Raw genomic sequence first — 22,391 nt, 5'->3', positions numbered from 1 at the left:
AATGTTTTTTTAGCTAGATTTCCTGCTTTATGATTTATATAAAAAAAGGCAAGTATATTTGAGTTTAACCCGTCCTCATGCTGGTCAATGGCATCTTACACCTTTATTCTCAGATAAGTTTCCTTGCCTTCAAAACCCTTTTAGAAGAGGTGAATAGTATGATCCTTGGGCCATAGATCTGGGCTAATCCACACTCTGGGGAAAGGGAATGAGGACAATTTGAGCCATGACCCTCTCCCCCATGCACCATAGCAGCTTTTGGGTTGACTCCATGGTACAGATGCCCATGATGACAAGGTAATCATGGCAGCCTGCAAAACTAGACCGAGTTCTCCCTTCCCTTCACGACCCTTTTAGAAGGTGTGTATAATGACCCATGGGCCGTAGATCTGCGCTGGTCCACACCCTGAATAAAGAGATTAAGGCCAACCAGAGCCAGTGCCCTCCCTGTGGGTTGGCTCTGTGGTACAGATATAATGACCAGGTAATCATGACAACCTACTAAACTAGACAAAGGTCCTATGAATATTTTATCAACTCACAAAATGACTGCCTTAGCTGGAAGACCAAAAAAAAGAATGAAACTTAGGCCTCAGGCACACAGCAAACCTGTAAGCATGGAGCCTGTTCAGCCATAGGCACCCCATGTGACACCATATGGTCCCTCCGCGTGGCATTCTCCATAGTACCTCCGTAATATACCATGTATATGGAATATGCCACAATTTTTCCTTGGAGAAAAAAGCAATTTGTTTTTGTTTACTGTTGTCTTCCCACTTTTTTATAGGGCCACATAAATAAACCTACAATGTTACCTTATGGGTTCCTATGGTTATAAGAATGTCTATGAGTATCTTACTACAAATATCAAAGGGGATATATAGTTCTTCAAAATAGTTTTGTGCGTGTATAAAAATATCCCCTCTAAATTAAAAAAAGGGGAAAAAAAATACAGACAAAATTTTTTATGCTCCTGCCGGGCCGAGCACCCGGCCCAAACCCAAGAACTAGGGACTGGTGGCCATTTTTCCTTGGAAGCCATAACAACAGCATCAATAATGATGATAATAATAACTTTGATACTGAAAATAAATTGCATACAAAAATTGCAAAAAAATTATAAAAAAAACAATACAAAAAATAATATATAATATATATAACACAATTCTTCTCTGGCAAAGTATGTCCAAAACATTCAACAATAAACTACTGGGCTTTTTCCTCTACTATTGTGGTTTAACCTAGTCATATATAATAAAACTTTTGTTATTATCATCATAAAAAATATTATAAGGCTGCATGTAGTGTCATTTCATGTAAGTCAACTGATTCATTCTACTGGCAACCGTCCTTTTTTCCTAACTGTGAAATGCCAGAAATCTGCTTAGACAGGACCGACTATTAGTAAGCAGTTTGTATAATGGTCTGTGTGCGAGGGTGTAGTCTGAGATGGACTGAACATTGAACGCTCCATAGACCAGAATTGACCTATCCCCAGTGTAAAGAGACATCCTCTCATATTTGGCGATATTCAAAAATATTTTGTAAGGACAGTCTGCTGCTGAGATGGTGTATTTAATATCAAATGCTCATTGAACATCACTAAATTACCATTATTATTCATATTAATATTTGGCAGAGTAATATTCACGCCTCCTTAAAATAAAAAAAATTACAAAAAATTACTTGGCTCTATCTGTTTTCAGGAAAATTGACAGAAAACAAATATGGTCATTATCCCAATTCCAACAGAGGTTGTCACACAAATTTAATTTTCCTACTACTAATCCAACTACTTATCCTGTAGTGTGGAGGGATGTGCAGTTTAATAAGGGGCATCCATACCATAGAGCAGGGGTCTCAAACTAGGCCGGGTAAGTGGGCCACATGTACAAAAAATGTGAAGTGGTCGGGCCGCATTACTTTCAAATTTGATAAAATACAAAATTGTTAATCAATTAGTTATTTGAACTACTATAACACTATATTACTATAATAATAATAATACTACATTACTATAATAATACCGCTAGGTTAAAAATTTGAGATATTTCTCCACGTGCTTATTTCAACAATCCAGTTTTCCAGTTTAAGTGTCGCTAAATGCAGTCCGGCGGCTCAGTTATCAGCGTTTGGCAGACACACATGTCAAGATTGGGCAGGCCCTTTTTAGATAGTGCCACAAGTGCCCTCGGTGGATGCTGCCGCAGTGCCCTCTGTGGATGCTGCCGCAGTGCCCTCTGTGGATGCTGCCGCAGTGCCCTCTGTGGATGCTGCCGCAGTGCCCTCTGTGAATCCTGCCGCAGTGCCCTCTGTGGATCCTGCCGCAGTGCCCTCTGTATATGCTGCCAGAGTGCCCTGTGTAGATAATGCAATACACCCCTAGATAATGCCACAGTGCCCTCTGTAGATGCTGCCACAGTGCCCTCTGTAGATGCTGCCACAGTGCCCTCTGTAGATGCTGCCACAGTGCCCTCTGTAGATGCTGCCACAGTGCCCTCTGTAGATGCTGCCACAGTGCCCTCTGTAGATGCTGCCACAGTGCCCTCTGTAGATGCTGCCACAGTGCCCTCTGTAGATGCTGCCACAGTGCCCTCCGTAGATGCTGCCACAGTGCCCTCTGCAGATGCTGCCACAGTGCCCTCCGCAGATGCTGCCACAGTGTCCTTCGCAGATGCTGCCACAGTGATGTCAGGGGCTTGCCCAGAGCTGGGGTCCCGGAGCAGAGCCACTTCTAGCACTCTGCCTGGGATTCCAGCTCTTCTCCTGACATCACTGTCCATATATGCGCAGAGATGTCAGAGGCAACACCAGAGCTGGAGTCCCGGGCAGAGCACTAGTAGGCTCTTCCTGGGACTCCAGCTGTGCTCCTGACATCACTGGGACTCCTGCTCTGGGGAAGCCCCTGACATCATTGTCGATGTATGGACAGCGATGTCAGAGGCTTCCCCAGAGTCCCAGAGCAGAGCCTATACTAGTGCTCTGCCCGGGACTCCGGCTCTGGGGAAGCCCCAGACTTTGTGTGTCCAAACATGGACACTAATGTCAGGGAATTCCACAGAGTCCAGGAGCAGAGCCGATACTAGCGCTCTGCCCGGGACTCCGCTCTTGGGAAGACCCTGACACACTGTCCATATATGGACAGCGATGTCAGGGAATTCCACAGAGTCCCGGAGCAGAGCCTGTACTAGCGCTCTGCACGGGACTCCGGCTCTGGCGAAGCCCCAGACATCGCTGTGCATATGTGGACAGCGATGTCAGGGAATTCCTTAGTCTCGGAGCAGAGCCGATACTAGCGGCTCTGTGTCCCGCAGGCCGCAGATGACAGCCCCAGGGTCCGCATGCGGCCCGCGGGCCGCGTGCTTGAGACCCCTGCCATAGAGGAAAACTATTGGGTCCTTGGAGAAAGGGGGACCCAGCCCTGGTATGTCCTATCCCTTTTGCTATTGGATGAGAACCGATGCAGGACTCGCCTCTCAAGAGTAACGGTATTGTTTACAAACAAAAGGTCGGGGAATCGGCACAAGTGCTTGGAAAGGGAGTAATAGGGGAAACAAACATAAGGCCCTTCTGTCCAGGATGGCAACACCAAGCACCATAATGGTGGGCCCATTTTGACCTTTGCTAGAGGGTAGTTACTTGGTGTATCTATAGGGGGTGCACGGTCAGATCCAGGAAATTACACATAATCGTTGGGGATCCATGTTACAGATTTTGCATTGTGGCCCAGGAGCCTAAAGTTATGCCTTTGAGTATAACTGGTGGGTACAGCTATTTTTGAAATAGTTGTTCTTACCTCCTCAAAGAAGAGAATTACTCCATATCCCAACCCACAAATGACATCAGAGAATAATGGAAGCTTGGTGTAAGGTAACTCATGCTCCCCTGTGTCCAAGTTTATAACGTGTGCTTCATACTTTTGACTCATGTATAATTTGAAATGAAAATAAGACACAGTCGTCCGCCCTTTAAAAGGGATATTGACTGAAAGTGAAGTTAGTAACACTATATAACGAAATACAAGTGGGTTTTTTATTCAGATGGTTTAGGATTTCTGGATAATACAATAAAAAAAATGTATTTTATTATACAGAACTTTTTTGAATTTAGTGAGTCCAACAGAGTGCTGATTAATTTCTTATATCTTTATAAGTATCGAAGCTCACTTTTTCTAATACAGAGCTCTAAATCTCCTGCATAGACAAACCGCTAAATCAGCAGTCAGCACTAGAGGGAGCTTAGGCGCTTACTGCGTAAGGTTTTATTTTAACAGTATGCGGTTAGCTCCTGAGCTCCCCCTAGTGGTGCTGCAGACTGTCAGAATATTGTCTACAAAAAGTGATTTATTTTTTTTGTTAGGAAAATCCATGTTTTGCTTTTGTTCTCATACAGTTATGTCCCGGGATACAAGTTATAATGAACTTTCTAACATTATAAATAGGAAGGAAAGCTAGCTACTTCCTTCTTCACTGATATGGCCACTGATCTACACTTTCAGCACTTTTTGTAATTCAACTTATTTTTTAAAAAAATGATCACACTATAGGCTATATATGCAGAGGCTCTGGCCTGCATGACGGGCAAATAAATATTTATCACGGATACCTCATCATGTTTCATGCTATACTTACATACACACATACACATACAGCTCAGCAAGCACAGTGGTTGACTACCAGGGAAAACAGAAAGGAAAGCGTGACCGGGTGACGGCAAAACAGTCCCATAACAGCTAATATGGCTGACAGGGATATCTTCTTAGTTACTTCCTGTCTCAGAAAGTGGAAGCAGGAGAAATCTGGAGCACACGTTTACTGGAAAAAGAGGTCATTACATTTAAGTGCATGTTTTTGCCTGGAATTGCTCCTAAACTACCTGGATCCTGACATTTTTAGATATAAATAGTTCTCCTTAGATAAGGCTTCATTTCAAAGTAATGGTAAGGTGTCAGCTGCCAAGCATCAACATACCAAAACTACCGGATACTCCAAAAAATAAAACCATCTACATCACCCGATTCTTAGTGATATGGTCATTTTCGGTACCTTTTCTATTGTCATGGACTCTTGATGACTGAGGAAATGATTTTTAAAGTGATTTTTTTGTGTTGATAAATTATTTCAAAGGAAATGATGAATGTTTTGGAGTTCCAAATGTACCATTATGATAAAATATGCTGAAAATAGACATCCTTCCTCTGCATTTTAAAAATAGGAAGATCAACATTGTAGACAACTACATACAGTTTAGCTTAAAAATAGTTTTATGGTGGATAGAGAGCTGGAAAATATATATAATATCTACAGCATCTGATGTCTATTAATGCCATATCTATTTATCTGTCTATCTATCTATCTCCTCCATTTTTTTTAATGTAGAACCCATAATGGTGCCATCCAAATTGCCATAACAGTGCCAGAGCACCCCCATTATGATTGATGGGCAAAGTGGTCCCATTGATCGTTCTAGCCGGAGTGCTCCCATCAGACACATAACTTGAAGATGTTGGGTCCCAATTCAAAGTCCGCAACAAGGCCCCCCACCTACCATGTCCCATTTATAGTACTGGTCTCATTTGGGGCAGAGGAACCTTTTGGCCCCCCCTGTAGGCTCCAGGTCTCCTGCCGCTTTACCCCCACATAGTAACGCCTCTGGCTCCCATTAATTACTCTAGCCAGAGTGCCCCATACGTTGTGCCGGCTAGCCTTTTCTCAATATCACTAATATTTTCTAAATATCACTCTAGTGTATCTGTCATCTGCCAGGAAGTGGCATGTGAGTAGCCAAAAAGGTCCACTTCCACCCCTGTTTCTCCTGTGCTACCAATGTAGTGGTCCGTGATTGACCGATCCTACCGAACAGACTCACAGTTTTATGGGAGACTTGCTTGCCCTTTCAAGAGCCCCGAAGGTCACCCATTTTTTTCGGGTTTCCTGAATTGACCATGTGCTGTTTCCTATGGACATGAGGCCATGATATAAATCAAGGATTAGTATAAATTGTGCGTAGTGATTATATGTAATAAGTGTGAGGTTGTATTACTGGACTATATGGGATACAATTCCACTGTGCTTATTTTGCTGCCATATCATTCAAACAAATGATCATATACTGTATATAGTTCTATCCTAAAGCCTTTACGCTCTTCTTCCCATTGGGACTACTATGTACATAACTCTACCCTTACAACCACTTCTTAATATTTGCAGGAAATATGTAATAATATATATCATTTTTTCAACAGATACCACATTATTAATGGAAATGACCATGGACATGGACTCCGCTGCGCAGTCCTCTAAATGTGGTAAGTTGCTTTTATGTTGCCGGTACATGGCTGGAATTTTTGAAGGATATTTCTGCCTATGAAATGCTGTTGACATACCTCCTATTATTACCTACTAAAAACATGAAAAGGGCTATGGTGTGCTCTATGTAAGAAGTAAATTCTGAAGTCCCAAAAATATTTGGTACACACAAAATATGTCCAAAATGTCCTTCTAGTCCACCCAAGCCTTGTGAAACACACCCAAATTCCTTATGGATTATGTCCCAGTCATTTTTAGGACTTAGGCTGATTTCATATGGGGCGGATACGCTGCATAATAGCAGGGAATTTCTGACTGGACCGCCATCCCAGGAGACTGCTGCAGCTTGTGATTGGCTGCAGTGGCAGTCATATGGGATGAAGCGTCATCCCAGGAGGCCGGCCCTCTCACGTCACCCAGGCCGGCCTCCTGGGATGATGTTTCATCCCATTTGACCATTGCTACAGCCTGTGATTGACTTCAGCGGTCACATGGGATGAAACATCATCCCTGGGGGCCGCACTGGAGGGAGGAACAAAGACTATAGGGAAGTACGAGATTTTTTATTTTTTTTCGGAGTTGCGTTTTTTGCAGTGGAACCGCTTAGTATTTACGCTGCGTGTGGATAAAATTAATTTTATCTCATCCACTTTGCTGCTACTATATTTGCTGGAGATTTTCCGCAACAAATTCAGTTGCGGAAAAAACGCAGTATTTGCGCAACGTGTGAACTGACCCTTATACAGTCCTTGTAATATAGTAGTAAGATTATTGGAAAAAACGAAGATACTGATAATTATTTAGAGTACAGTCTGTGGTTCTAGGCACCAAAAACTAAATTTTCTGTCAATTTTGTTGCCATTATGGTGGCGAATGCAGCTTCTCACTTTTGATTATTGGAGGGGGCAAATGCCCAAGGGTCCACTCCATTTTGGGGAGTCCTTCTGCTTTGGCATGGTCTACTAACTGGCTGCCCAGGGCAGAAAAATACATGCAGAACCTGCCACAGGAGGTTGCAATTTCCTATACACCAAAAATAGCCCGGTAGTTGCCGAAAGGATCTTTTGTTATTCGTCGAGCCCTAGGGGGTCTATGGGCATGCTCAGCATATGCACCACAAGCATTTCTCAGTGCAACCGCAGCGTGAACTGTTAATTCTGCTTCCTTTACATGTACCACGTTCTCCTCATGTTTGATGAAATACTGTATATGACATTACATCATGGGAATGGATTCCTTCTGCATTCTATTGTTGATTTGCTCCTGTGCTATCTCAGGCCTCTGCAGATACTGTATATAAAGATTCCTGTCAATGGAAATGTATGGCTTGTGTATTCAATTTAACTATTTTTGCCTGTAACTTGTACATTATTTCACCTTTTGCATAGTCGTACTTTCTGTATTTATTAGATCGGAATTATTACTGTATGATATGTGGTATTAAATAATTTTAAAGATACTGCATCATTGAGATGGAACTCCCCCAGCGGGACCCAAGGGAGTACGTGTGCCCCTTCTCTCATTGACCCTGACCAATGTAATCTTATAACATGTTTATAAGTCAGAAGCAGGGGAGTACAGACAAAACATAGTCCCCCATAGCAAAACTCAGAATGTGCCCCCCCCCCTAACTAGGACCTCATCCTCAAAATTTACAATTACATTTTTTTAATGTCCATTATACTTTCATAATATATATTTATAGGGGTCGGAGTGTTCTTACACACAGAGCTCCAAATGGCCTGCTTCTCTTCACACATTCGAAGAAGCTAATCTATCAAATTTTGGCTGCCTGCAGCTACCACTAGGGGGAGCTCATTACACATGGATTAAAACAGCTAGTATTGCACTCAATGGGAGTTGTAAAAATCTGTATGCAGTGAGCTCCCCCTAGTGGCAGCAGCAGGCAAATGCTAGAACTGTGTGATAGGACACCAGATAAGTAGTTTAGGACCCTGCCCCTCTCACTAGGGGTCCCATAGCAGTCATGTGATCAGCCTCTGCAGGTACGCCATTGGTCAGAAGACAAATTTAAATGGAATGTCTAGTGTAGCTAATGCTGGTGTAGAAAATATATTAAACATATTGGGGTAATGGCTGAATGAACTTGAAAAAGTGACAACCATTCTCCTGAGCCCATAATATGCTCAGAGCAGTTGTCACTTCGTATACTTCTCTCCTTTTCCAGCTATTACAAAGTGCATTACTCAGCAGGGGGCGCCAATGAGTATAGGAGAAAGGCATTAGTTATGTCTTCCACCCTCATTAGAGAAGAATGGCAAACCTCTTGGAACTACTAGCCTATTCTAGGTCTGGTCACTGCTCCTGGGATGTTTGGCATATGAGGTATAACTGATACACAAAGTGCGCTAGTTATGTCTGCCCCTATTGTTCCCAGTAGTTTGAGTCTGACTTTTTTTGGGGGTGAACATTTTTCTGTGTACTCTGGAATTCCTGTCTCTACATATATCAGAGCTCTTGGAAGGTACTGATTCTCCTTGCGGAGATCCAGCCGGTACGTAATCTAAACTGCAATGCTTCCTGGGGAAATAGTATGCAAAATAGCTTTCTTTCAGAAGGAAGGAAACGGTTTCTCTAGTGCCACCTATAGGTGACTACTCTGTAAGTCAATGCATGAACCTTTGGAGGGTTTTGAAACACAACTCGGGTTAATAGTCTAATTAGAGACACCCATCTGTGACTGCAATGCTTCAGAGTTGTTGCTCCTCATCGGTACATAGTAGGGTTTAGATTGGCTGATTGAGCGATGCCTTTGATACAGCTCTTGGAAGGTACTGATTCTATAAAGGGTCGGAGATGAATTCACAGGGTAGCCACCTATAGGTTCCATTAAAGAGACAGACCGTTTTCTTTCTTCTAGAGGAGAGATATTTTGCATTTTTTTTTCCAGGGAGCTTTGCCCTTAAGACTCCCTAACAGCTGGATCTCTGAATCGAGGAATCTGTACCTTCCAACAGCTGTGTCAAAGACATTTCTCACTCAGCCAACCAGTACCTTACTGTGTACTGATGAGGAGCAACAGCTCCGAAACAGTGCTGTCTACAGAGGGTGGGTGGTCTGGTTTGGCTATTAAGTCGAGTTGTGTTTCAAGGCTCTATAAGTTGGACATTGACTAATAGAGTAGTCACCTATAGGTGGCAGTAGAGAGACCGTTTTCTTCCTTTTGGAGGAGCGCTATGTTGCTACATATATTGGAGACATGCAGGAAACTATATCCAAAACTGAAGATCTTATAATCAATATTTATTTAATATATGTAGCTATAAACTACTTTTCCTGTTCAACAAAATATGTTTTCAATGAAAATAGAATTTTTGGCTCCGAATGAAGAATAGTTCAGCTCTGAAATGTATGGAGAATTGCAGTAAATCTGATTTTAATGAATCTTGGGATGTGCTGGTTCCACTTTCTACATCTTAGTATGGTTAGACTAAACCACTATAAGATCGCGCATCTGCAGTCAACATTGCTGTGACAAGCTCATTTTAAAAATGTATGTATTAAGGACTGCAGAAGCTGTAGATAAAAAATTAAAGTCAATCTCCTCTGGCTGCACAATGTCTCCACCAGGCCTTCCCCTCACATAACTTAAACTAGTTCTTATGTCTATATATATTCTTTCCTGTTGTGTGAGATTGACCCAAAAACAAGTCTGTGTAACAGAGAGGCAGTGTACGCTATAGCAAATAGAGCAGTGATTTCTCTAGTACATATGTATCTAGATAGTAGTCACCCAGACAGGAAGATAAGTTGTTACTAGGCAACCATGTACTCCCAGCTGCTGAATACACTAAGGTCGAGCTGCTTAAAAAGAAATAAAAACGTAGATTTTGTAAATATATGTAAAGCTAATGAGACCATATACAGGGTTAGGTGTTCACGACCTGTGCGGTGGCACAGGGTGCCATCTATCATCTCTGCTGATGGGGGCGCCATTATTTGTATAGCAGTATTATTTAGACATTGTGTAGTGCTGTTATTATATGACTTAATGTATGGAGCTGTTATTTGGTCATTATAGGTTGGTGTTATTTGGGCACTGTAGGGTGGCATTTACTTGGATATGTGTGGCACTGTTATTTAGACATTGTACAGTATATTAATTACAGTGTATGGTGGTGTCAGTACTGTATAGCACTGGTATACAAACAACTGTATGGAAGTGTTATTTGTCCAACGTAAAACAAAAATGGCAGCATGCAGAGCTAGTTTTGCCGGTAAAATGACAAACACCATGACAGAAACCTGGAAAAATCCATTTAAGTCAAAGGATTCCGTCAGGCGCCATTGGTACCATTTATGTGATGGATCCGGCACTTCCATGTTGTTTTTCTGTTTCTATGACGGGACAGAAAAACTGACGCAGGTTTGAATTTAGCCTTACTTTGCTTATGACACAGGCAGAACAAGAAATTTAAAAATACTGGGAGAGAACGCCTACGCGTTTTGAACTTTTCAGTTCTTAATCATAGCTACTCTCTGATGTATAGAGTCTGCTTTTATGGATCAGATATTTCCCAATATCTGATCCATAAAAGCAGACTCTATACATCAGAGAGTAGCTATGATGAAGAACTGAAAAGTTCGAAATGCGTAGGCGTTCTCTCCCGGGATTTTTTAATTTCTTGTTTTAATTTTGACTTAAATAAACAGTTTTGTATTTTTTCACATCATATCGTTTGCTGGACCTCTAAAAAAAAATTTCCTTGGATTTCTACCTACTCCCGACGTAGCTCTCTTGTCCGTGCACCGAATAATCATGGAATGGGACGTCTTTACTTAGAATGAGTGGTGAGCAGACCAATTTTTCTTGTATATGTTTTACAGGCAGAGCACCCTTGAACATTAACCATATGTTAGACCAAGATGACTCAAAAACTTCTGAATAGAGGAATTAAACGACATATATTATGTATCATTTTTATATTTTGTTTTATGGGATATTTCAGAGTAAGTTGGGGCAAGCTCTTTTTTTTATTAACAATTTCGCAAATGTATTCATTTAAAGGGGTTTCCGATAATTGACTTTTAACACTTGTCAATAAAATAGGTCACGCAGGTGGAGGTCTGGCCATGGGGACCATCCAGTCTCGCAAGTACATTTTAAATATGACAGTGTTTATGGAGTAATATTACCTGGTGCCCTTCAGTTGCCCCCCACTGCAGTGGATCCACTGCTTTTGGGGTCCCCTCTGTGTTGTCCCAACATGGCTGCAGTGCTTCTTACACTATGAGTCTGAGACACTCCCACTGTTCCCCAATTGGCCAGAGATGCTCACATGTCCAATCTGAGAACAAAGGGAGTGTCTTAGACTCTGTGGCCATTTTGGGACAACCCAGAGAGGACCCCAAAGCGGCGGATCCACAACAGAGGGGGCGACTGGAGGGCACCACATAATATAACTCCATATACCCAATCATATTTCTAGCTTTGTCCTGGAACTGGAGGGCAGCTTTAAAGGGATTGTTTCTTCTTGACAATTCCCTTTTTGAGTTGAAGTCGGCCCAGGGACCAGCAAAGCACCATGGGCCTGGCTTTGGAAACCCCTGGCAATCAGCTGTTATGGGGCACAGGGAAAAGGATTGTCGAGAAGAAACAAGAGGGTGTATTCGCCATTCTTTATTTTACTATCTCTACTTTCCTGTTATTTATTTTGAATGTTTTTGCATTTTTTGAGTAACACTCAGAAGACATAGGAAAAAGTGAATAATGTCTACATTTACTGTGGGTTTTCCCAGGGAAATTTAATATATATTATTCTTCATGCAACATCAAACACGAGAGCTACAATGTAGGCGATAAGAGAGACTGAAAGTTCTAGTCATTTTTACACCTTTCCCCTTTTTTAATCTTCATTTGGTTTCATCATACAGTATCAACAAATATACAACGGTTATTTCACAGCTCCCTTATCATAGGGGTACAGAGAGTCTGCCACCGGAGAGATCTCCTTACATAAGGGCATTTATAAGATGCCATAATAACCAAGGGCGTATGTACCATAGAGGCAGAACAGGCAGCGGCTATGGGGCTCTTGGGGAGAGGGGGTCCAGCCTTAGTTGGTTCCAACCCCATTGCTATTGGGTGGCAAGACCCTGCGCAGAACTCCCCTCTCCTGAGGAAATGTATTATCTAACAATAGGATGGAGGATTGTCCCAAGGGTCATGGGAAGGAATGTGAAGGGGAAAATAAACACCAATTCCTTCTGTCCCCGGTGGCAATGCCTAGTACCATAATGGAGGGGGAGGATTTGCATTTAGATCTTTGCTATGAAGCCCCCACTATTCTATATAGGCCATTGCTAATAAAGGTACGCCAGGGGGCGCTGTTGCATTTTGCCAGGGTTTAAATATTGATGGCCAAACCTTTCGATAGGCCACCAATATTTGATCACTGGAGTCTGACCCCCCAGGAGGACCCCGCCCAATCAGCACAATGAAGGGAAAATTAATGGCATTGACCTGCAGTACCAGGCACAGCCAAAACCGTACTTACGGCGGTGTGTGTGTATAAACAATGATGCAACGCTGCCTGGATGGGCTGACAACACAGTGTAAGAAATCCCAATTATGCTGAGTTTCCAACCTATTTAGTTTTAAAACAGACTACAGATACAGCAGAGCTTAATTGGTTAGATGTTGCAGAGTTGAGTTTGTTATTTGTGTGGTTCTACATAGGACTGCAGGTAAAGGTTTTGTGACTCGGCCCAGTATACTAGCATAATGGTCAACTTGTCCTGTTTTTTGCAGAACTGTCCCACCAAAGATCCATAAAAGGGGCAGGTTGCATGCTAATTTGCATTACAAGGGGGTCTTTTGGGGGTGTTTCAGAACGGAACAGGGAAAGGGCTTAAAATTTCCCACGATTTTGGATTCAAATGTTGCTAAGTATGTACCAGTCCTGAGTTAGGCTTCGTTCACATCTGCGTCAGGGTCCCGTTCCGTCTGAGCTTCCCGTCAACAAACGGAAACAACGATTCCCTGACGCAGATGTGAACGAAGCCTTAATGACATTCATCACTGCTACATCTGTATATAGTTATTGTTATCTGTTTTATGGAGGCGGCAGGTACGTATTATATATAGGCCCTATAGGAAGGTATAATTACTGGCACGGGCTGCTGACATAGTGTGTTCACACCACTGGTAAAATATATTGGTATATGGGCATGCTGATACAGACGTAGTGGCTGCCGGTGTAATATATGGGTGCAGGTTGCCGGGTGAATTGATACCATTATATATAGGCATGAATCCTTACATATTGATTGCCATTATTTGTTATATGGACATTTTTTTGTTATAGCCACTGGTTGTTGCTATGTGGGAACTCTCTTTTATAGACTGTCACTGCTGGTATATGGGCACATATGGTTTAATATATTGTATAGGAGGTTGTCAGGGGGCATAACAGGTTTGGTTTAATTTCAATACCACCATAAAAGCAGATATTTATTTTCTGTATGCCCAGCCTGTGTACCTGGTACTTCTGGTAAGGGGGATGCCATATAATATGTTCTAAATAAAATATATCATTTCGCAAGAATGAAACCACTTCGGTGAACAACCCCTTTGTGGCCCTTTAATTCTGTATCAGTGGAGACATGAATGGGACGTCTGTTAAAAGTGTGTCAGGCACGTAAGACTCTCTCTATATGACTCCTATAGAATAAAATGTAAGAATGTTCTGGCAGAGACGTCCGAATGTAACATATGTGGTCCGCAAGACCCCTGGGTGCAAAATAAAATACATTTGTTCTTTCTCATTAGGAAAGTCTATGGGTTTCACATATGTCATGCACATAAATTTGCACATTGCTATACATAAGTATTTCGACAGGCAGCTTATGAGGAAATCCTGCCGTATAGACACAGCAGTATATATATATATATATATGACATATGTATAATTATAATATTAGAACCATATTTGCCGTCCCCACCAAGTCAGGTTACCAGGAGGGAACAGAGGAGCAAGTCCTGAAGGGTAGTCGGAAATCGGAATAGAAAAGGGTCAATGTATTAAAGGACGTTTCCCCTTTAAATGTAAACCCCTGAGTCGCCCCCTTGTGTGAACTTGTAATATTCTATGGAGCCATTTGTAATATGGTAATAGATGCTGGGTAACAGCCACCAATATAAACCATTATAATACCCATAGGGAGGGTCTCCCAAACTTTCTATAAACCCTGAAAGGTCATATATATATATTAGCATTGATCAGTAGAAGTCCAATTACTGCCGCCTCTTCTACTGTTTGCTCTACAGTTCTAAATTTGTATTTAAGAACCAGGAAGAACTGGATGAACAGTGCTACTTTGATAGGAAATTTCTGCAGTAAAAATTAAAAAATCTATATGTTTAATTTTAAATAATACGTTTTTTTTTTGTTTTTTTTAACTAAATATGATCATCTGTAAATAATGCTGAATCTTTAACCCCAATTGGAAGTAACTTTATAAATACATTACTTAAGCCTGCAGAAATATGAATGCAGCTCTGGAGTATTACAGAACCAGCAAAAATGGTATTCAAAGGTGAACATGAGTGGGTAGCAGGTATAGCCATACCTCCCAACTTTTGAATTCGGAAAAGAGGGAAATTTTAAGCCATGCCCCCTAACCACGCACAATATCCGACATAAACACATCAAATCACGACCAGATCCTTCTTCAAATAACGCGCGCACATTCTCACTGCGGATCTCTAGACTGTCTGGATATCACAGATATTATAGATCCGGTTACATTGTCTTTGTGTTACTTTTCCTATCCTGGGTATAACATTTGCTCATCACGGCGGCAGCAGCTGCAGGACAAACCAAAAGGCTGAGAACAATGAAAGTCAAGAGGGAAACCCTGTGGTGGATGACTTTTCAATTGACAGGTAGCAGAGTTACATGATGGGGATTTTTTTTTCCAGTTGTGTAACTCTGCTACCGGTCAATGGAAAAATCATCCACACGAGCTCCCTTGTAGATGGCTCCACACACAGCCCCCCTGTAGATAGCTCCACACACAGCCCCCCTGTAGATAGCTGCACACACAACCCCCCTGTAGATAGCTCCACACACAGCCCCCCTGTAGATAGCACCACACACAGCCCCCCTGTAGATAGCTCCACACACAGCCCCCTGTAGATAGCTCCACACACTGCCCCCCTGTAGATAGCTCCACACACAGCCCCCCTGTAGATAACTCCACACACAGCCCCCCTGTAGATAGCTCCACACACAGCCCCCCCTGTAGATAGCTCCACATACAGCCCCCCTGTAGATAGCTCCACACACAGCCCCCCTGTAGATAGCTCCACACACAGCCCCCTGTAGATAGCTCCACACACTGCCCCCCTGTAGATAGCTCCACACACAGCCCCCCTGTAGATAGCTCCACACACAGCCCCCCTGTAGATAGCTCCACACACAGCCCCCCCTGTAGATAGCTCCACATACAGCCCCCCTGTAGATAGCTCCACACACAGCCCCCCTGTAGATAGCTCCACACACTGCCCCCCTGTAGATAGCTCCACACACTGCCCCCCTGTAGATAGCGCCACACAACCCGCTACTGGTAGTACATAGTACCACACAACCCACCTCCCCCCTTGTACATAGTGCCACACAACCCCCCTCCCCCTTGTACATAGTGCCACACAACTCCCCTCCCCTTGTACATAGTGCCACACAACCCCCCTCCCCCTTGTACATAGTGCCACACAACCCCCCTCCCCCTTATACATAGTGCCACACAACCCCCTTATACTTTGTGCCAAAATGCCGCCAGAGCGGAGAGCGGTAGAGGTAGCCGGCCCTACTGCTGCCACTCTCCGCTCTGCTTTGATGTCACTCACCGTCAGAAGAAGGCAGGAGTCTTGCAGCGGCATTCTCACTGGTGTCGATGCTGGCCCCGGCGTGGACTAGTCCAGTCGCCTGACCTGTCACCTGACCGGTGAGGTCAGATGACTGGACTGGTCCACTCCTGGGCAGGCATCGATCCCAGTCAGACACCGCCGCAAGACTCTGACTTCTGATCGCTGCTGCAGACGTCTGGCATGCAGGGCGCCTGTCAGCAGTGATCAGCTGTTTTGATACAGCTGCAGCGCCCAGCGGGACATTTTGCAGACCACCCAGGACACGGGACAGCGTTGAGAAACCGGGACTATCCCGCCAGATCTGGGACGGTTTGGAGATATGGGTATAGTCAAGGGAGCCCACATCCACCCAAAGGGGTAATGCAGTTATTAGTCACTGTGGATGATGGAATGGGAGGGTGAAAGGGGCAGCAGAACATTGATTACTAGGAGATGGGGAGACAGTGACTCACAGCATCATGGATGTCTCTGATGCTCGGAGTCCGGCTCCCTGCACTGTGTATCTCACGCGGCCGTCTGAAGCAAGCCCAAAGGAGGCAGAGTTGTCATTTTAAGCTCCTGGGACCCAATGCAAAATTTGCCCCCACCAACCATGTGCCATTTATAATACTGGTGTCTTTTTGAGTGGCACCAGGTCCCGGGTGTTACTGCTACCTATAGCTATGCCGGCTACACAGATAAACGTTGTCATGATAGATTGGGGTCCGATGTTTTTTGTTAAACCCTCTATGTTTTGCCATTTAAAAGTGTCCGCCAGTTCCCAGTGCCGGAGCGAGGATGATTAGGTAGTAGTGGAGAGTATTCGAGAAGTCCTTTTACATTAGAGCCCATGTATTACGTGCATTGTGGTGATATACAGTATTATAATCTACAATGCCTGATTGTTCTATCATGGGTTAATATATCCGGCACTGCAGGAATAAATTACTATTTACTAAAGACGCTTCAATACTTTTTTGCATGTTTGGTTGACAAGTCAAGTGTATCTAACAGGTGTGAAAACAGCAGATCAGCATCTACATTATATAAGGGGCTTAAAAGAGACAGCGCTTTATGTTTTCATGTATATTTTAAACTAGTTCATCTTCCTTCCTGTGATCTCCTATTTACTATAACATCAGCTTCATGATCACACACTCGTAGATAAGTCTCTGCCATTAATTCTACACTCAGGGTTATAACATGTACTTTAAGGGTATGTAGACTTTTGCAAACATTATTTTTTTTTAGTGCTCCAATGTATGCAGAATAAAATAAATAAAGCCACTTTGCCAGCATTCTTGATTTCAAATCTTATCATTTTGTGTCTACATCTCCATGGTTACAGACTACAAACAAACTCTATGTAGTCTGATCCTGCATTTATACTGTCTTCTAACTGTCCACTACTTCTTGTTAACTTACATTTGGTAGGTAAGCAAGAAGTAAGGGGCGAATGAAATCTAGTATGACTGCAGGATCAGGCGTCATATGGTTTGTTTGTAGTCTGTAACTATGGAGATGCATAGGTCTGCATAGGAGCTGTAGACATTAGAGCAAAAACAAAACTCTGGTTGAACAGGTGGACTTAAGAAATATCTGCATCACTTCTTCATTATTTTATCAGAGCTAGCACTGGCACGCTTCCCATTAGAAGAGCTTCTGTGCCTTTGCCCCATGACAACACTTCCTGTACTTTGGCAGTTCATAGTGACAATGGGGATGTTGGGCCTCGTAGCAGCCGATCAGATCTATGCTTGAAAATGAGACCTGGATTGTGATTAGCTGTCTTTTTATATAGATCATATAAATAGGTGAAGTTGTTGCCATTATAGCTTCTACCTTCACTGAGCCTTGCTAGAGTCCCAATGGAAATTCTGCTTAGAGACATCGGTTTGGGGGATGTACACCTGCATAATGAGGCCTGCGACGTCAGAGCATGCTGGGAGTTGTAGTTTTGCAACAGCTGGAGACCCACAGGTTGAACACCACTACTTGGTTGGTCACCATTGGTTGGTCACCATTCTTGTGACCATGCTGTTTCAAAGAATCGTGAGTCGGCATAAATAGCAATTCCTGTAATAGCAATTCCAAATAACCCACTATTATTAATTTTATCCAAAATATACAATTACTCTCAGGAGAAGAATAAAAAATAGGATAAAGTATAAATGCTAAAGTGTTATAAGAAAAATTTGAAAAAATTTGAAATTTAAAAAAAAAATGTTTACATTTGTTTTACATTTTTTTTATATATTTTTAACAATATTACATCATAAGGCACTATAACAGGCATTGGTATTTTTCCAGCCAGAGCAGATACTACATATGAGATTATCAGACCACCCAATTGCTCTGACATCTTTATGCCTCTGGAGGGTTGAGCAGCGTTGAAGTAGGATGGAGTCAGAAGGTGCCTGGTCATTACCGGTGAGGTGGAGTTGTGAATGTAGCATTTCGTCCTCAGGAGAATGACCGCTCTTTGATGATTCAGGGGTTATTTGAGGAATGCTCAGAAGACCTCATGAGTGACACCTCATTAGCTACAAGTGGAATTCTCTGTTGATGTTGGAATTGTGAAAAATGGCGTCCACCTCCCTCGGCGTTTGGTTGCTGATAGCTCCCTGATCTTTGTAAATTGTGCATGAAAAATCACAACCTTTTAGTGTCTCTTATAACATTTGCAGCTGTCAAACCAATTCACTATTGTCCTCTGTTTAAACACTATGGGGTCTATTGACCAAGCCGATTTCCTCATCTTCCTTCCTCATCGAGTTCTGACACAGCATAAATACTCCCGGCAGTTCACAATATGTTACTATAACCGCCAACTAAGGGTTGCAGTAGGCAGAAAAAAGCTGTGGATAAAAAAACAATTCGATCGGGGTCACACATGCCGTTTTTGCCGTATTTCGGCATGGAATATACAAGGTTTCTTTGCCTAAATAATCGTGAACATCCACCGTATGAATACGTTACTCTAAACAGTGGGTGAACAAGTCTTAAAGGGCATGTCCACCCTGCTCAGCTGTTCTTACCAGGGGAAGCTCCAGCTGGCCATACATTCCCCCTACACACATAGGTGTATATATATATATATATATATATATATATATATATATATATATATATAGTAAACATGTCTAGTAGCATGTCATATCTATCTATCTATTTATCTCTATTTTTTTAATGAAGTCTGCACAGCGATAAACTATTACCGCTGAGTGAAGCTGCGTCTAGGCGGCCGTTGCAGCGGAAATGTCAAATTACATGGCAGCCATGCAAATGAACAGCCATCTATGTAATGCATGGACCTGCTGGGCCCGCCAGAGAGGAAGAGCCACAGAGCTTTTCATTCTGGCACATAAGAAGAGGGTCCCGATAGGACATATGGACAGGGGTTGTCCGATTGAGACAACCCCTTTTAATTATAGTAAAATACTCCATAACTACTAATGTATCCTATCTATCTATCTATCTATCTATCTCATATCTATCTATCTATCTATCTATCTATCTATCTATCTATCTATCTATCTATCTATCTATATATCTATCTATCTATCTATCTATCTATCTATCTCATATCTATCTATCTATCTATCTATCTATCTATCTATCTATCTATCTATCTATCTATCTATCTATCTATCTATCTATCTATCTATCTATCTATCTATCTATCTATCCTATCTATCATCTCTCTCACACATCTATCTTTCTCGTATCGATCTATATATCTAATATCTCATCTCTCTCCCTCACATCTATCTCCTAATCTCGCTCTCTCTACGTACATATATTTATTACTAATATTAGAATATTTTCCAGTCTTTCGTTACGTATTGTTTTTTTCTGTTCCATTTTTACCGACTTTTTTTTTTCTTTTTACATGTGGCCTTTAGTCTTGGCCTTGTAGGCAGCCATTAAAGGTAGGAAGGAATGAATAACCGGTATTATTTTTCAGCTCCCACCTGCACGTTTCCAGTTTTGATTGTTTTAGCTTGAGGTTTGTGACTCTGGTTTCCTTGAAGCCTCCGGCATTAGACGAGCACTTTGATCATGTGTCAGTCAGAACTATTCTAGTTGGTCTTTTTTTGGGGACAGTACAGTGTGCAGCGCTCAGCAACTGTTGTGTCAATTGGGGTTTTTAACGGTGTTTGTGCTCTTTCTTTGCGATAACGTGATGACACACATCTGCTGAGACAGCTGTTATATTGGGAACTGGTCTTTTTGCACCAAGGGTGATTTATCAGTTGAGACGCATTTTGCAGGTACATGTTCTACAATTTTGCTGTATCTCTGGAATTTCGAGCTACATTCTAGAATGTCTGCTAAAAGGAATGTGTGAAATAATGAAATAAACATACAATATAACATAACAAGGTCTTCTTGTATTCTCTGAGTTAGTACCTCTTTAAGATTGGACCAGCCGTAGGCATGTGCAACCTATGCCTGGCACGTCAGCTGCCCCTTCTGAAGGAGCCACAGGTGGCTCGGCACCCAAGCCTTGGGCAGGGCTGATTTTATAGAAAATGGGGCCCAGGTTAACAAGGAAAGTAGCCCCTTTTTTTCACTCGCCAATAAACAAAAATGTAAAAAAATAATTCTGAGACAAGAAGTAACTAAGAAGCTAGCCTTGTCAGCCATATTAGCTGTTATGGCACTGTTTTTCTGTCACCTGGTCACTCTTTCCCTTCTCAGTTTTTCCTGGTAGTCAACCACAGTGAGAGAACCCTCACATTTCCATCACTATGCTGGCTGAGCTGCTTGGTTGAGTGTAGCAGATTGTCGGGGCCCTAGCATTGGTGCATGGAGTATTAAAGGAGTTTTTTGACAGTTAACTTTTATGGCATGCCCCTAGGATATTCTATCAATGTGTGATCATTGGGGTCTGACCTCAGGGATCTTCACTGATCAAGAGAATGAAGTGCATTATTTTTATCCCTGTCCACTTGAATAATGCAGAGCTGCAGTACCAGTCACAGCCCATGGACGAGAGTGGCGCTGTAAAACATTGTTCTAGTAGTCCGACTCCCCCCAATTACAGATCCAAGGGATGTCCTATCAATATTTAATCTTGGATACCCCCTTTTGGTAAGTACGTATTAAGATGATGGGAGGGAGGCCAGAGTGGTATTGCTAAGGAATATTCCGTCATCACGAAATTGGGGGGGGGGGGGGCATAGAGTTTAAAAGGGAAATAAGTCAAACTAATAATTTTCGAGGGTATCATTCTTCTTTAAAGAATGTTGTGTTTTTTTTTTCATTGGCCCATTGCCATGGAGTGTTTGAAGTCCCCCTCCCTTTAAGCCGTATGTTAGGAAACTCCCTTAGTAAGAATAGCACCTCAGAAGTTATCGCTAGAAACCACATCGTGCACTATCAGGGCAAGACACGGCCAAACAATCAGCTGGAGACAGGCACAAGGATGATGGTTCACAGAATAACAGAAGACGTATTCTCAGAACAAACAACATTTTGTCTGCGGGACCAAGAGGCCTTTTCCCTTGTGTTGCCATACGTGATAACAGAAAGTCTGTAGGAAGAGGCCCGGCCTGTACAGAACAGAAGGAGAAAATGTCATTAACCATAAAATGTGGTCAAAACCAACCTCAAAAGTAAAACGTAGCCAACGTCGAAGGTGACCATGTAGAGGTCTGTCAATCTTGGCCACGTGTCTAGTATATGAGCTGGCCATACCCTATAGATATGATCCCCTTTGATCCCCCATCGACATTTACATTTCCCCTAGAGGGGTTAGTAGAGACTAGAAATGTCTAGGAACTCAAACATGGCCGACTTATTTCCTACTGCCCAAAGGTATCTGGTTAGGCAACAAATATTTTCTTTATGGCGTCCACCGTTAAATATTGTTATATTGTAACAATTTTTACGGACAGGCGATCCCAATTATTGTTAAATAATTTTAGGGAAAGAATGGGAATTTTTTTTTTTAGTTTTAATATTTATTTTTGTATATAAAGAAAATGTTATTTAAACTAGGGGACAAGCGATTGTTGCTTTGCTTGCACAATATACTGCAGTACTTATGTATTGAAGTGTATTGTGTTTTTTTTTTACCAGCTAGGGCCAGGGCTTAATAGGAACACAAAGATGGCAGACCTGGGGCCTTCAGTAAGCCATCAGGCTTCAATGACACCATGGCGATCACGTTGCGACTTAGATGCCGTGGTGACTATTATACTATT

The 22,391-nt window shown here is 42.4% G+C and overlaps 1 long non-coding RNA gene across 1 annotated transcript in view; it reads left to right on the top strand.

Moving 5' to 3' along the window:
* LOC142748785 (uncharacterized) overlaps positions 1–22,391 on the top strand; it is a 353,773-nt gene that overhangs the window by 300,025 nt on the left and 31,357 nt on the right. The window contains exon 6 of the long non-coding RNA XR_012882309.1: positions 6,245–6,307. This is a non-coding gene — a long non-coding RNA (uncharacterized LOC142748785). The remainder of the gene's footprint in view (positions 1–6,244; positions 6,308–22,391) is intronic.

This window comes from Rhinoderma darwinii, chromosome 3 (genome assembly GCF_050947455.1).
Source record: "Rhinoderma darwinii isolate aRhiDar2 chromosome 3, aRhiDar2.hap1, whole genome shotgun sequence".
In the NCBI taxonomy this organism is placed as follows: Eukaryota; Metazoa; Chordata; class Amphibia; order Anura; family Rhinodermatidae; genus Rhinoderma; species Rhinoderma darwinii.
This window is presented reverse-complemented; position numbering and strand designations above follow the sequence as displayed.